The 17905-nt window shown below is 47.1% G+C and overlaps 1 protein-coding gene across 2 annotated transcripts in view; it reads right to left on the minus strand.

Moving 5' to 3' along the window:
- Positions 1-17905, minus strand: part of AVPR2 (arginine vasopressin receptor 2) — a 326544-nt gene that overhangs the window by 190627 nt on the left and 118012 nt on the right. The gene's annotated exons all lie outside the window — the stretch shown is intronic.

Here is a 17905-nt window from a genome sequence, read left to right on the forward strand (position 1 = left end):
TTTCTATGCTATCCAGCACTTTCCCTACTGTTGCACTCAATGGAGTGGGAATAGTAATTTATACCCCTTTTCTATCCAGCACTTTCCCTGCTGTTGCACTCACTAGAGTGGGAATCGTAATTTTTATCTCTCCACTATCCAACATTTTCCCTACTGTTGCATTCACTGGAGTTGGAATCGTAAATTTAATTTAATTCCTCCGCTATCCAACACTCACCTTACTTTTGCACTCACTGGAGTGCGAATAGTCATTTTTACCCCTCCACTATCTAACACTTTCCCTACTGTTGCACTCTTTGGAGTGGGAATAGTATTTTTTGCCCATTCGCTATCCAATACTTTCCCTACTGTTGCACTCTTTGGAGTGGGAATCGTAATTTTTACCCCTCCGCTATCCAACACTTTCCCTACTGTTGTATTCACTGGAGTTGGAATAGTAAATTTAATTTAATTCCTCCGCTATCCAACACTCACCTTACTTTTGCACTCACTGGAGTGCGAATAGTAATTTTTACCCCTCCGCTATCCAACACTTTCCCTACTGTTGCACTCTTTGGAGTGGGAATAGTATTTTTTGCCCCTCCGCTATCCAACACTTTCCCTACTGTGGCACTCACTGGAGTGGGAATAGTAATTGTTACCCCTTCGCTATCCAATACTTTCCCTACTGTTGCACTCTTTGGATTGGGAATAGTCATTTTCTCCTCTTCACTATCCAACATTTTCCCTACTGTTTGTCTAACTGGAGTGGGAATAGTACTTTTTACCCCTCCGCGACCCAATACTTTCCCTACTGTTGGAGTCACTTGAGTGGGAATAGTACTTTTTACCTCTCTTGCTATCCAACATTTTCCCTACTGTTGCACACACTTGAGTTGGAATAGTAAATTTAATTCTTCTGCTATCCGACACTTACTCTTCTTTTGCACTCACTGGAGTGGGAATAGTAATTTCTACCTCTCCGGTATCCAACACTTTCCCTAGTGTTGCACTCTTTGGAGTGGGAAAAGTAATTTTTACCCCTTCGCTATCCAATACTTTCCCTACTGTTGCACTATTTGGAGTGGGAATAGTATTTTTTTTATCCCTCCGCTATCCAACATTTTCCCTACTGTTTGTCTTACAGGAGTGGGAATATTAACTTTTACCCCTTCGCTATCCAACACTTTCCCAACTGTTGCACTCACTAGAGTTGGAATAATAAATTTAATTATTTTGCGGTCCAACATTTTCTCTACTGTTCCATTTATTGTATTGCGAAATGTAAGTTTTATTTTTTTTTAAATAATGTAATGTTTTTATTTATTATAGAATTTTTTTATTTTAAATTATTGATATATATATTTTTTATTTTTATATAATTTTAAAGTTTAAAAATTAAAAAAAGATAATAGTTAAATATATACATGTAGAAATTATTACGTTTGTGTGTTTATATTTTTTAATTATGTTTATTTGTTAAATTTAGTTAAAATGTATATTAAATTTAATTTATTTTGCTAAAAATAATATTACTATTTAATATATTTAATTTTATTCTATATATATATATTTTTTTTATTGATATTTTTTCCTTTGATATTTTTGATTCATTAATTTTGTAGTTACCTGTTTAAGTATAGGGAGTATATATATTTTTGCATTCTATATTTTTTTCTGATATTTTAATATTGATGTTTTTGTCACCGATATTCTATCAGTGATCCATCTCACCTGCCTTGAAAGCCCGGCATTGGTTACCGGTTGCCAGAAGATCCACGTTCAAGCTGCTTTGTATCACCCACAAAGCGATACATGGAAGGGGACCGCTCTTCATCCGGAATAAAATCACCAAACACATTCAACAAAGGAACCTACGCTCTAAAGGGGCATCTCGCCTCAAAATCCCAAGATACAAGAAAAAAACCATGGGTGGCACATCCTTCTCTGTTCAAGCAGCCAAACTATGGAGCTCTTTACCCCCCAACATAAGATCCACGGACAACCACCTTATCTTCAGAAGACTACTCAAGAATTGGCTCTTCCCCTCATAAGCACCAAACGCAAACAGAAATATACAGCATATCCCTCCGTACATAAGCATTTATTTTCACTATAGATATGTACCCATCTTTGTGTATTGGTTTGTATAAACATGTAGAATAATTATGTTGTTAAATTTTTTTTTTTTTAAGTACAACAACACTTGAAAACCAGTTTATCTAATGCATCTTTAGTGTATATATACTTACTTCCTTTATGCATCTATATACCTTCCATGTACTTGGATGTATATATTGATTGCTTTTCTCCTAAAAAAGCATATTCAATGCAGTAGCCTATTTCTCCTACCTCCTTTGTGCATCTATATACTTTCAATGTACTTATGGATCTATATATTTATCACTTTTTTCTAATTTTACATTTCCAATGCTCTACCCTATTTCTCAGCCTATACTTCTCTCACTATATCCTCTACATCCACTCTCTCATTTATTCCAAACTCCATACCATTACTATGATCCCCAAAATAGCCCTTTCTAGACTCTCCCCTACTCTACCCCTCCATGCATCATCTGACACCTCTTTTACTATATCGATCCCGCAAAACAAGCCTTTCTAAACTGTTCCCTCTGACTCTTCCCCTCCTAAAACCCTTTTTACTCATCCAAAAGCCTCCTCCTACTGCTAAGACCTCCAAAAAAAACATAAATCTAAATCCTTCACTCTTCTGTCCCTCCACTAGCCTTTTCTTTTTTTTTTTTCTTTTTCTTTTTTTAAAAATCTTTATTTGTGCATATGAAAAGGACAAATACGGGCCTACAACCATCAGGCCGGCCACAAAACGGTTAAGCACTGAGACACACATTACAACCCCTGTGCGTCAATGGTCAAGATTAACAACGATTCAGGAGTTATACACTGGAGAGATCCTTGACACCAGGGGAAGGAGAAGTAAAGGTTAATTTTAAGGTTTTCAAAATAATTTTATCGAGGAAAAAGTCAGTAGAGGATAGAACCAAGGAGATTCGAGTCCGCGAGATGGCTTCATCACACGGGAGAGCAGCAGTATCATTAAAACGGCCATAGAAAATCTCAGACAGTGAGGTGATGCAGTTATAGAACAGGATAGTCACATGAGTAAATACGCACCCCTCCAAAGCCGCCCTCACTCAATCCACCCCACACCCGGACCCCGAATCGGAAACAAGTATAGCGCAGAGACATAGAAGAAAGAGGCCCATAGAACCAAAAAGAAAAGGTAATTTACCCCCCCACCCTACACCAATGCGGAGGCTACGGCCTGCCCCCCCCCCGGCATAGTGCCTGTCGCCCAATGAACCCGAAATATAGACAAGAGAGAAAGTAGGAATAGAGTAAAGAAAATAAGAAAACAAAGAAGAAAGCGGGGAGGAGCCCACGTAACCTCGGAGCGCCAGAAACCACCGGCCAACTACGTCTCCACACACCAAGAACCCACTACACCCAAAGGCGGTCGTGTGAAAGTAACGTGTGACAACCATATAAATGAAGGCAGACAAATCGCGACGAGTGCGCACAACGTATGCAGACAGTTCCAGTCCCAGTCCAGCCCATCCGTGACACCATGGTGATAGAAATCAATCTAGCCCTGGCCCGATCGCGGGCGTAAGATTAGACTAGCCCCCACATGTAGGCCCCGCAGCCCGTGCAGACAAAGACAATATGGCCGCTTGGGAAAAGATGGAGAAGTAGAGTCACAAAATGGCCGCCGATCATCTATTGAGGTCCCCTTGTGCACCATATAAAATCCAGACCTGGCCTGTAAAGTACAGGAGTTCCACATAAAAGAAGCCGTAGGCCACCGTGAACGGTTCCTCGAGGACGTCAGGTGTCGCTCAGCTGGATACTCTTGCGGACGCGGTGAGGCAGGCAACAACAAAGCAGGCAGCAATGAACGGTGCAACAAAGTGTCCACCATTGAGCAGGAGATCGATTGATCCTGGGTGCCGGGAAAGCCAGATGCAGACACCGGTGTAGCACGGTTATACACAGTCGTTGCGTCCCCGCAAGAGGACAGAAGCGATGGCAGACCCACGTCTTGTTGAGAACAAACGGGGCGTTCACGACCCGCAGCCGACAGTATGGAGTCGAACCGCTCACTCAGCGTTTGCAAGCCAACACACAATTGCAGACGAAGGTCCCGCAGGGCAGCCAGAACGGAGCCGCATGTCAGCGGAAGCTGCGCCCCCACATCGGCAGCAATCCGGGACGGCACTGTGGAGCCGGAGTCTGATAGAGGGAGGGCGAAGCGGGCAGCGGGCGAGACCGGAGCATCGCCCCCCAGCAGCGAGCAGGCAATCAACGCCATGTTTTACCGCCGAACGGTACAGCGGCCAGGGGGGGGGGTCGTATCAAGGAGGCAATTCCACGCAGGTCTGCGCCGCAACAGGTGAAAGCCAACAGTCGCTTCCCCTCCCTCGGGCTCTCCTTGCAGCCGACTAGGCAATAGAAGAAGGGGGTCCGCAGCCTTCCACGGCGCGGGCCACAGAGCGAAGCAGGCGACCCGCCACACCGGGGCTTACCCTATAACTCCAGCCCGTCAGGTGAAAGGTGAAGGAGGTGTCCGGGCGTCTCTCCCCCGGCTCATCTGGCGACAATCCGTGGTATGAGGCGGGATCGGGGCCGCGGGGCTCCGATTTGCGCCGGGGGTCCAGTGACTGCGGAGCTTCCAGGGGGCCGGCCAAGGCCACAATAGAGCAGGGGTCCAGCGCGGAGAACAAAGGCACCAAGAACTCCGGCATCCGGGCGGGCTCAGACTCCGGGAAAGCGGCGGCGCGGTCAGCGCGTCGTCGCGCACGTTGCACCTCGAAAATCGGCGAGGATAGGAATCAGGATGATAGTCCGAGGCCAAGGGCCGGCGGAGCCGGGCGCTCAAGCGTCTGCTCCGGTCGCCATCTTGGCTCCTCCCCCCTCCACTAGCCTTTTCAATCAAAATAACAGACTAACATGTTCACTTCTCAAATGTCATATTTCACTATACTAATTCACCACTAATCCTTATGGCGTCCGGAATAGCGTGCTACTCGCCAAAAAAGCGCTTCAAAACCTCAAGCACTATATAAATGCAAACCTTTTTCCCTCCTCTATCCCTCCACTATCCTTCTCTATCCAAATAACTGAATTACATATCCAGCACTCAAATCACTTTCACATTTCACTGTACTAATTCAACACTAATCCTTTATGGGTTCGGGAGTGGCGCGCTACTCACCAAAAAAACGCTTCAAGACCCCATCAGGAGTATCAAGCGCTATATAAATACAAACTTTTTTCCCCTCTTGTATCCTTCCGCTATCCTTCCGAATCCAAATAATTTACTAACCTATCCACCACTTAAATCACTTTCACATTTCACTATACTAATTCAACACTAATCCTTTATGCGTTCTGGAGTAGCATGCTAGTCGCCGAAAAAGCGCTTAGACGCCTCGACAGGAGTAGTAAGCGCTGTATAAATGCAATTCAATAGAGCGAAGGGCACTACCAAGGCAGGCATCACTGTAAGGCTAGTAAGCAAAGTCCTCGGAACATACAAAGCTCCCAAAGTCAGATAGCGCTACGGGCCATGCAAAAGATAAAATGAGGTATACAAATGCTAATAACAGGAGGTGGCGGACTGTGGGTGTCTGTTATCTGTATCACACCACATGAGGCACTGAGGAAGCCAATGCTGGTATTTCTAAGATTAACCGATCACTCTGGCCCCGCCCACGTGTCCTTCGCCCCTCCTAGTTCGGAACGAATCTGCGATTTTCGAGCTACTTTATCACGCTTCTTACACAAGGCAAGTTCTCCCAAAAACATATTTTTTGTTTTCAGAATGTTTGCTTCCGGGAATTGGAGTCCGTGCGTGGCTCTCAGGAATGAGTCGCCGCCTTTAGCGTCCTCTCCCAGACACACAACCGACCCTTACAGCAGACGGGCACACCGAGGACATGTGTGGACTTAAGTTCCGGAGCTCAGTGCTCGCCGTCTTCAGGGGGGGGCTCGTGCACTCCGGGGTGTCACCGCCGTTCCCGACACCCCCCGCGGCTCATGAGATGTTTGTTCGTTTATTCACGTCACTGTGATTTATGGAGCCCACGGGCCGTGCATGGACAAGGCGTTCACCCGACCGCACAACAAACATAATTCGATTCACTTGTCAAAGGCAAACAACCGGAGAGGGGAGGGAGGGCCATGGAGTGGAAGGGGGGTGGGGGGGGGGGGGGGGGAGGGAGGATTCAATCTGGGCTACCAGGCGCACACAACCTGCTGGACACACCATATGCTCTGCTAGACACACAGGCACAGACACGTACATACAGGTAGACACACAAACACACTGCTCGACACACAGGCATAGACACGTCCGCATAGGTACACACACAAACACACTGCTTGACACACAGACACACTGCTCGATACAGAGGCACAGACACGTACACACAGGTAGATATTCAAACACACTGTTCAACACACACAAACATGTACACACAGGAAGACACACAATAGCACTACTCGACACACAAAACACTCTTCGACGAAACAGACACAGCCACGCATGCATAGGTGCACACACAAACATACTGCTGGACACAAACACAGGTATAGACACGTACACACATAAGCACACTGCTGGACACACACAGGCACAGACACACACACACAGGTTGACACACAAATACACTGCTCGACACACAAGCACAGACATGTCCGCATAGGTACACACACGAACACACTGCTCGACACACCAGACACACTGCTCGATGCAGAGGCACAGACACGTACACACAGATAGATATACAAACACACTGCTTGACACACACAGGCACAGACACGTACACACAGGAAGACACACAATCACACTACTCTACACACAAAACACTCTTTGACGCATACAGGCACAGCCACGCATGGATAGGTGCACACACAAACACTGCTGGACACACACACAGGTATAGACACGTACACACATAAGCACACTGCTGGACACACACAGGCACAGACACATACACACAGGTAGACACACAAACACTGCTCGACATACAAACACACTGCTCGACACATACAGGCACAGCCCCGCACGCCTAGGTACACACGTAAACACATTGCTGGACACACACACACATAGGTATGGACACGTACACACATAAGCACAATGCTGGACACACAGAGGCACATACGCGTACACACAAGTAGACACACACACATTGCTCGACACAAAGACACGTATGCATAGATACACACACAAGCACACTGCTGGGCACACATAGGCACAGACTTGTACACACAGGTATACACACAAACACACTGCTGGACACACATAGGCACGGCCACGTACACAAAGGTAGACACACAAACTGACTGCTCGCCACACATTGGCACCGACACGTATACACAGGTAGACGCACAAACACACTTCTCAAACCACAGACACGTACGCACAGATAGACACACAAACACACTGCTGGGCACACAGGCACAGACATATACACACAGGAACAGACACGTATGCATAGGTACACACACAAACACATTGCTCGACACAGGCACAGACATGTAAGCACAGGTAGAAACACAAACACATTGCTGGACACAGGCACAGACATGTACACATAGGCACACACACAAACACACTGCTGGACACACAAGCCCAGACACATAAGCATAGGTACACACACAAACACACTGCACGACACACCAGACATAGATGCTCAACACACACAGCCACACACGCATACGTACACACACAAACACATAGCTTGACACACACTCGCACAGGTATAGACATGTAAACATATAAACAAATTGCTGGACACACACAGGCATGGATATGTACACACAGGTAGACACACAAACACACTGCTCGACACACAAGCACAGACACGTATGCATAGGTACACACACAAACACACTGGTGGACAACACAGGCACAGACATGAACACATAAGTAGAAACACAAACACACTGCTTGACACACACACACACACACACATGGTTAGACACGTACAGACATAAGCACACTGCTGGACACACACAGGCACAGACACGTACACACACAAACACTGTTCAACACACAGACACAGGCACGCACACATAGGTACAAACACATAGTTGGACACGCCAGGCACACTGCTCGGCACACACAGGCACAGCCACGTAGACATAGGTGCACACACTAACAAACTGCTCGACATACAAACACAGGTAGAGACACAAGCACACATAAGCAAACTGCTGGACACACACACAGGCACAGATACGTACAAACAGGTAGACACACAAACACACTGCTCGACACACTGGCACAACCATGTATGCATAGGTACACACACAAACAGTGCCGGACTGGGAACCCAGGGGAGCCCTGGCATTTTTCTCAGACCGGCCCCTGGGGAGGCACTGCCTGACCCAGGGAGGCTGGAAACACATGCTTGCTGCTCTTGCTAATGGGAGCCGATATAGCAGCCCTGCTGCAAAACTGGCCCCCAGGAACAAAACCGGGCCCCACTGCTGCAAAACTGGCCCCCAGTAACAAAACCGGGCCCCACTGCTGCAAAACTGGCCCCCAGTAACAAAACCGGGCCCCACTGCTGCAAATCCGTCCCCCGCCCTTGCAGCCTCCTGGGGAAACGCCTGATGCACAGCACGGCCAGTCCGACCCTGCACACAAACGCAGGGCTCGAAGCACTACGGGCATCAAAGACTTTGCCGCACCTGGTTCCACCACAAACAACATCACCCCCCGGCAAGGTTTATTTAAGAACCTACCAGATTTATTCAGCAACACAATCAAAACCATGTACAACAATTTCGGCCCACAACCGGACCCCGCCAACCTGGACGACTAACCTACCCACTGAAGGCCTTGAAAACACCCTGATCTGTTGGGAAACAGTCACCATGAAAGAGTCAGCCAAAAAAAGCTTTCTCTACCTCTACATTTCAAAATGTACACCGTATCATCTATTTAAACACTGAGACTGGACCAACAAACAGAACATTTAACACATAAAAAAGAGAATATTCATTCTTAGATTTTATTTTTCGTTTTTTATCTTAGTCAAGAAGATTACTTCAATGCAATTATATATTAACAATTTTTTCAAAAATAATACATTAAAATGACAGACAGATTATTATACAGCAATGTTAATCAAACTCAGAGAAAGGTCCCAAACAAAGTCATTCACAACACACTCTCAGACTAGCACAAATATCACACGGCACCATGAATACACACATCACACCTAGACAAACAGTAACTAAATAAATCTAAAGGCCCTGCAAGCAAAGGAATCAATGTTCGAAAAACAGTGTATAAATGGTCGATGCTGTGCATAATTGTACATATTCTATAATAATTTCAAATAAGAATTCAATTTTTGGGAGACAAGAGATTAGGAGGGCCTCATTTAATGCGCCGACGCGCGTTTCGGTGACCACACCCTAATCCGGGTATCACCTTCCTCAGGGCGTACAGAACCATATGGAACGGGTTTGACGATGTGCTGGGACCTATACAGGGCACAAGTCCTAAAAAAAGAAGTGGGGGGACGCTCCAAGTTAGGTGGTGTCACCGGAAGTGACCTCACAGCCGGAAGTGACGTCACGAGATGGAGTCCCCACTAATTAACAAAGGTTAGAAGGCGATGGGGGCAGGTTCAAAGGGAAAAGGAGAATGTTTACGTTGGAATTAGTCACCGTATTGACACTCAAAGGAGCGGGGAAATTAAAGATGCGCTTGTTCGGTGCGTATTTATTGCCCACAGTAAATTTGCCGGTCTCCGTCTGAAATGCATAAACACATACTGACCTTTTCTAATATACGGCCACGAGCGCCCGTCTGTCATACTGAACGGCTCCATCAACGTGAAACAACTTAAAGAGCTCTGTTCGCCCTCTCTCGACAATAGAAGGTTAGGTTTGGTGAGTGCTGAGCACGCGCGCAGGCTCGGGTACCGGCTCCATCTTTTGGGCAGGGTGGACGGCGTCCACCCGGTAAAAACCCGGTAAAATAAGTGGGGGGACGCCGTCCACCCGCGGGGTACTCCGACTCGAGCCCTGGACCTATATAGAGTATGAAATACTAATCAGGCTGTGGCTGGCTAAGTTCAGTCACAAAGAAGCACAGGAGAGAGAGTGCTGGCCTCAGACGGGCCGCCAACGCTCCGAGCGGATCAAATTAGCTTGTTAGTAGGAGCGTAAGAATGGAACGAGTATTAAAGAATTGAAGGGTGCTCGGGTTCCGTCGATCTGGATTGAATGCAACACTCGTGGTGATTCACAAGATTCAGTTAGAAATATTGAGGCAGCGAAATCTGTTTTGAAATGTAATCCGGGGGCGATAGTAGTTCTGATACCAGGGGGACAGTTTGCCGTTTATCCTTTTGAAGGATGTCTTAGCCGGAGCCTCTCTTTATCGGCGGCGATATCTCTCACGCATATCAGCCCCTCTAAAGTGCTGCCACTATATACGCTATCTCGGATTCAAAGCCTGCGTCTCTTTCTCTCATCTGACTTTCGACAGTTAGAGATCTGCGCATTCAGTGTCTCCCAAATATTGAAATCTTATTTGAAATTATTATAGAATATGTACAATTATGCACAGCATCGACCATTTATACACTGTTTTTCGAACATTGATTCCTTTGCTTGCAGGGCCTTTAGATTTATTTAGTTTACTGTTTGTCTAGGTGTGATGTGTGTATTCATGGTGCTGTGTGAAACTTGTGCTAGTCTGAGAGTGTGTTGTGAATGACTTTTTTTGGGACCTTTCTCTGAGTTTGATTAACATTGCTGTATAATATTCTGTCTGTCATTTTAATGTATTATTTTTGAAAAAATTGTTAATATATAATTTCATTGAAGTAATCTTCTTGACTAAGATAAAAAACGAAAATTAAAATCAGTCAGTCAGTCAGAAAAACTTTATTTCGGCTACAAGCCATAAAAGTCATAAAAGATCATGATATAATATTTACAAATTTAAAACATGATTCTTGGGAACAATACAATTCAACAATTCACAGATTAAAACAGATTAATAACAAAAATTGGTGCCAATATAATTGACTTAGTGAGGTAATAGTTGTCTTCTGGTTAGCCACATAGAAAAGAGAAATTTAGCTATCACAGTGACGTATAGGGGGGAAGGATCATATTTCAACAACCTGAAGAGATCTCTATGGTTCGTAACCCCTATATTCTTAGCAAGTTGAATTATCCATTTCCTACGGGTTGTTTTATATGCCGAACAGAAGATTACAACATGAACCTCAGTTTCGTCAGTAGCACCACACCCAGGACAAAATTGCCTGGGTGAGTCAGCCCATTTATTTGTTCTCGAAAAAAGGGGGAGAGACCCATGCCTAAATTGTAGGTATAATTTTTTAGCGAGTACCGGTTGGATCAAGTCGATTGCAGACTCAAAGCTATAGCTAATTTTGGCCTCGAGAAAAGCCGAGGTCAGATTTGGAGTATTGACTGATCGAATGATCTGGGTTAGCTTAAATTCCTGGAGTATTTTTGCCAATGATCTTTTTGGCAAAGAGGGACAAGTGTCCTCAGGGGAAAGCCAAAGGTCTTCTCTCCCTATATCTCTGAGTGATTTCCTAACATGGGCTAACCAAGGGATAGCACCTACCCTTGGTAGCAGTAGGATGGATTTCAATTCTTCCTGAAAGATGGCGAGTTCAGGAGTGCTCCATAGTCGTCGCCAGTACATTACTGGTCTGGAGGCGACCATGTCCGCAATTGGTTGTATACCCAGGTCCATCCTAAGCGGCTGTAGGGGGGTGCTCACCGGGAGTGCAAATAGCTGTCTAAAAAATTTGTTTTCTGACTTAGTTAAAATCAAGGATGGGTTATGGCCCCATAGTTCAATCAATCAATCAATCAGTGACACTTATAAAGCGTGCTACATACCCGTAGGGTCTCAAGGCGCTGGGGGGGGGAGCCGCTACTGCTCGAACAGCCAGGTCTTCAGCTTCTTCCTGAAGGAGAGGTGGTCTTGGGTCAGGCGCAGGTCGGTCGGGAGGGAGTTCCAGGTCTTGGCGGCCAGGTAGGAGAAGGACCTACCTCCTGTAGTCGCTCTTCGGATGCGGGGGACGGCGGCGAGGGCGTGGTTGGCTGATCGGAGGTGGCGTTTGGGAGCGTAGAAGTTGATCCGGCTGTTGAGGTAGCTCGGGCCTTGGTCGTGTAGGGCTTTGTGTGCGTGGGTGAGGAGGCGGAAGGTGATTCTTTTGTTGACGGGGAGCCAGTGAAGGTCTCTCAGATGTCCGGAGATGTGGCTGGTTCGTGGGATGTCGAGGATGAGTCTGGCTGAGGCGTTCTGGATCCGCTGGAGTCTCTTCTGGAGCTTGGCGGTGGTACCGGCGTAGAGGGCGTTGCCGTAGTCCAGTCGGCTGGTGACGAGGGCCTGGGTGACGGTCTTCCTGGTCTCGGTGGGGATCCACCAGAAGATCTTCCGTAGCATGCGTAGGATGTTGAAGCATGCCGAGGAGACGTTGTTGACTTGCCTGGTCATGGAGAGGGAGGAGTCCAGGATGAAGCCCAGGTTGCGTGCATGGTCTGTCGGTTTGGGTGCGGCGCCCAGGGCGGGAGGCCACCAGGAGTCGTCCCAGGCGGAGGGAGAGGAGCCCAGGATGAGGACCTCCGTCTTGTCCGAGTTCAGTTTCAGGCGGCTGGTCGTCATCCACTCGGCTACCTCTTTCATCCCTTCGTGCAGGTTGGCTCTGGCGGCGGCGGGGTCGTTGGTCAGGGAGAGGATCAGCTGGGTGTCGTCGGCGTAGGAGATTATGCTGAGGTTGTGTTTGCGTACGATGGCCGCGAGGGGGCTCATGTAGACGTTGAAGAGGGTGGGGCTCAGAGATGATCCTTGGGGGACGGCGCAGATGACTTCGGTGGCCTCTGACTTGTACGGTGGTAGGCGGACTCTCTGTGTTCTCCCGTCGAGGAAGGAGATGATCCATTCCAGCGCCTTGTCCTGGATTCCGACGTTGCTGAGGCGCCGTACTAGGGTGCGGTGGCAGACCGTGTCGAATGCCGCGGAGAGGTCCAGGAGGATGAGGGCCGCTGTTTCTCCGTTGTCCATCAGGGCTCGGATGTCATCGGTGGCGGCGATGAGGGCGGTCTCGGTGCTGTGGTTGGCTCGGAAGCCGGACTGTGAGGGGTCGAGGGATCCGTTCGTCTCGAGGAAAGCGGCCATCTGCTTGTTGACGGTCTTCTCGATGACTTTGGCTGGAAACGGGAGGAGCGAGATGGGGCGGTAATTCTTGAGGTCGGTGGGGTCCGCTGTTGGTTTCTTGAGTAGAGCGCTGAGTTCGGCGTGTTTCCAGCTCTCGGGGAAGATGGTGGTGTCGAAGGATGTGTTGATGATGTCACGCAGGTGGGGTGCGATGACAGCGTCGGCCTTGTTGAAGACGTGGTGAGGGCAGGGGTCGGTCGGTGATCCGGAGTGGATGGAGTTCCGCACCATAAGCTGCCACCCCCCTTGCCTGACTTTTGTAAATCTCTACCAATGGACTGATTAGTTTTAGGTGGCTATTTTTGAGCATCTTTAGTATCCCCCCTGAAATCTGGACGAGTTTTAAATTTACTTTTGAGATCTGGTCGACCCAGGTCATTTTATTATTGAGGGTCAGGCCAAGATAATCAAAAGTGTTCACCCGTTCTAAGGGCAGTCCATCCAGTTTCGGTATAGGGCGGTTGATGGTATCTGCGTGAAACACCATGTATTTAGTCTTGTTCACGTTAATAATTAGGTTCCTTTCCCTACAAAAGGTGGCAAAGCCATCCAGAACTCTAGCCATACCCATAGGTGATCTTGACAGGAGCAGAGTATCATCCGCAAACATAAGTACGGGAATTTTCCTGCCTGCCAACTTAGGGGAATCTATGTCACTCAAGGCCAAGATATCTTCAACCAGTCCATTCAGGAAAAGGGCAAAAAGTGTTGGGGCTAGAACGCAGCCCTGTCTAACTCCCTTTTCGACCTGGAAAGGATCTGTAAGATCTCCATGGAGTCCAAACCTGACTCTAGCAAAGGTATCCTTGTGGAGGCATTCTAATAAATCACAGAGGTAGAGAGGTACGCCCATCCCCTTTAATAACTCCCAGAGTTGGCTGCGGTCCACCATGTCGAAGGCAGACTTTAAGTCAACGAACGTGAGGTAAAGGCTGCCCCCTTCTATAATTATACTTTTCCAGTGGATCATTTGCAGCCTAAACAATTGGTCCACAGTTGACATTCTAGCTCTAAATCCCACCTGGAGGGGGGTCAGGATGTTAGTTTCCTCCATCCAGGTTTGTAGTCTCCCTAAGAGAATGCGGGCAAAAATCTTCTGGGCGACATCTATTAGGCTAATTGGCCTATAATTTGCCGGATCAAGTGGCAAGCCCTTTTTATGTATTGGTATGATCTCGGCGCCGGCCCAAGTGGATGGTAACGGCATTCCGGCTAGGATTGCATTAAAGAGGCCAAATAGATAAGGAACCCAGATGTCGGGCTCGCTTTTAAAAAGATCACCTGGGATCCTATCTAAGCCTGGAGCTTTATTCGGTTGGACTTTAGTAAGAGCAACTCTAACCTCGCTGAGGGTACACATCGGAGTCAAAGCCTGAATTGAAGGTAGGTACAAGCTAGTGGGGGTAAGGGGGGTGGATAATGGTGAGGGCTGAATTGCGTATAATTCTTTGAAATAAGTACGCCAGATTTCTTGCCCAAGATTGGGTTGGAGCGCCTGCATTGGGCGTGACATTCCAGTTTTAATTAAATTCCAGAATGATCTTTGGTCCCTGTTTTTTAGTGCATGGGAGATTTCCTCCCATCTGTTAATTTCCCACTCTTTTTTAGCTTCATGAATGGATTTCTTAAGGTGGGCCCTGGCTCCCTTTATTTCTAGCTTGGTTCCATTTTTAAGCATTGACAGAAGCGAAAGCTTTGCTTCCCTACACGATTTGATAAACCAAGTAGGGATCTCCCTTGTGGGTGATAAGTTTCTCTTAATTGCCCGACTAAAGTGGGTCTCAAGTCTAGCACATAGTTCTATATGTGTGGCTCCTATCAACTCAAAATCTAAATGAGCCTCTGATAGAATTGGGGCTCCCATGAATTTTTCCAAAAGAGGATAGATCTCAGAATACATTGCACCGAGATTTCTATCGGATAGGACAAACTTCTCCCACCTGACTCTTCGGGAGCCATCAGATGTAATCAAGGGAGCAACACTAAGTGGAACTATAGGAGGGGAGTGATTGTTTGTAAAACCCTCTAAGGTGACAATGATGGGGTTATGGTCGCTTTCGCTACGTTTATGAACTCGAAAGTCCAGAATACTTGGCCATAGTCCCATGCTAAGCATAATATAATCAATGATGGACGCTTGATCGTTTCTTTCAAATGTTGGATTGCCTGGGTTATCTGCAGGGAACCTACCATTCCATGCCCTTAGTGAGTAAGTAAATGTCAGTTGAGTAAGTTGGAGAACCAATGGCGTCCAGGCCTTCGTAGGATAAGAGTTGGAGGGTGGTATGGCCCACTCTTGGTCCTCATCCTGAGATACAGGGGAGATCAACCCATTTAAGGGTTCGTAGTGACAGTTAAAGTCCCCACCGATTACCAGAATATCGGTGTTAATAGTGGAGCTCAAAAGAGCATCCAAACTACTCAGAGTGGTGGACTCCTGGCCGTACCTCACGGGGCGAGAGTATATGTTTACGATGGACAATACCTGGTTTTCCCTCTCGGACATAACTACACACATGATATCCGGCGAATCGGTGTTAATTCTCTTGAATGCGCATTCCAGATGGGTCCGTACCCAAATAGACAGCCCTCCAGAGGGCCTTCCCCCGTTTGGCCTTACTGCAGATTCCCAAAAAGTAGCAAACCCCACACGATGGTAGGGCTTCAATTATTTTTGAAAAAATTGTTAATATATAATTTCATTGAAGTAAACTTCTTGACTAAGATAAAAAACGAAAATTAAAATCTAAGAATGAATATTCTCTTTTTTATGTGTTAAATGTTCTGTTTGTTGGTCCAGTCGCAGTGTCAGTGTTTAAATAGATGATACAGTAAACATTTTGAAATATATAGGTAGAGAAAGCTTTTTTTGGTTAACTTTCATTTTTCCCCTTATTTTCTACCTACATTTCTCTCCCATGGGTTCCCCTTGTTATATTGGCCACCATGGAAGACTCAGCCAACATCATGGGAACCATCCACTCCAGGGCCCCAACAGACCCATGCCCCGCCACATCTTCAACAGGAGGCCCTCCCCAATCAGCAAAGTACTCATCTGCATTCTGAACTCCTCCCTCGTCACTGCAATGTCCCCGGAGACCTGGAAACATGCAGCGGTAAACTCACTACTAACGAAACCACCAACAGACCCTGCCCAGCTAGCAAACTATAACCCAAGCTCCATTTTACTCTATCCAGCCAAGCCTTGCTTGATTTCAGCCAGTGGTTTCTGGTGCTCAGCACCAGCATCTGATTGTCAGTGCTGGCTCTAGCGACAGTGCACCACATGGTGGAGCTGTCTGCCTAATTTTGAGATGAGCACAACAACAGTGTTAAATAAGTCAATATACACTGAAGAGGAGAACAATACCCGCCTCTCATGCCATTCTTATAGGTTTGGGGGGCCGAGAATAATCTGAACTGTCACACTTGTAGGAGTGCGATGGTTCGTCGTTGTGTCGGTACCTTCATTGCATGCGCCAACAGGGGCGATGGGTGGTGCAGGCTGCAGTGCCCTCCCGAGAAGGGCTGTGGCACTTACGTTTTTACAAATTAAGCACTGCAGACAAGGTAATGAACAAAATCATCAACAAGCAGCTCACCCACCACTTAGCATGCATCAGCTTCCAGGTATCAGCCAATCAGGCTTCAGACCTACTCACAGCCCTGAAACTGCCCTATCACAGACCGAGAACATCAGGATGAGACAGCAGCCCGCATCCTGCTCGACCTCTCCACAGCGTTCGACTCGATCTCCCACTCCACCCTCATCACCCACTGCTTGTAACTTGGACACGAGGACCTACATTTTAAAATCTCCAGGGTACCTCTTAGATTATTTTAACTCACCTACAACAATCTACAATCTGAGCATCTACACTCACACTTCACATACGGCAAAAGATCTCCGGCAAGGAGCCCCCTGGAGGGGCCTGTCACGCTCTGCAGCACCGGCCCAAAGTGGGGCTCCCCTGTGCTGAAGCATGGCACCCACCTGGGTGTGTGAGGGCTCGCGCTCCTGACCAATCAGATCCCCCGATCTGATTCCTGTCACTACCGACCTTCGTCCTAAAGGAACTGCGCGCTCTTTCCTAGACATATGCTTGTTGGGGGCCCGTATGCTGGACCAACACGGGCGCCCAGTCCCTCTCCTTGTATGTTGTGGGATGGCGGGGTCTGTGTGTATGTGCGTGTATTTTTGCATGGGTGGGTTTGAGTGTGGGTGAAGACGGTGAGTGTGGAATGTTGGTGCCTGTGTGTTTTATATGTGTGAATGTGTGGAGGTATGTGTGTGTTACGATGCTGTCTGTGTGTGCATTTTTGTGGATGTCTGTGTACTTGCATGTATCTATGTCTGTGTGTGCGTTCGTGTGTGTGCGCATGTGTGTGTGTGTGACTGGCAGGTCTCAGTGCTGCCTCACCGCTGTCTGGACTGTAACGTGTCTCCCCTCTCGAGTCTCACTGCCTCTCGCTTTACAGTTCAATGTTTCCCCCCAGTTTGTGGGTTCTTTCATGCAGCACCTGCGATAGGATTTTTACCTGAATTGAAACCTCAATTATGCATTTTAGCGGAATCTCTGGCATTTCATGTATCAATCATAAAGGAAAACGCTGGGCAATTAAACACGATTACATTTGCATAAATTAAATTTC

Source organism: Triturus cristatus, chromosome 10 (assembly GCF_964204655.1).
Source record: "Triturus cristatus chromosome 10, aTriCri1.1, whole genome shotgun sequence".
NCBI classification, from domain to species: Eukaryota; Metazoa; Chordata; class Amphibia; order Caudata; family Salamandridae; genus Triturus; species Triturus cristatus.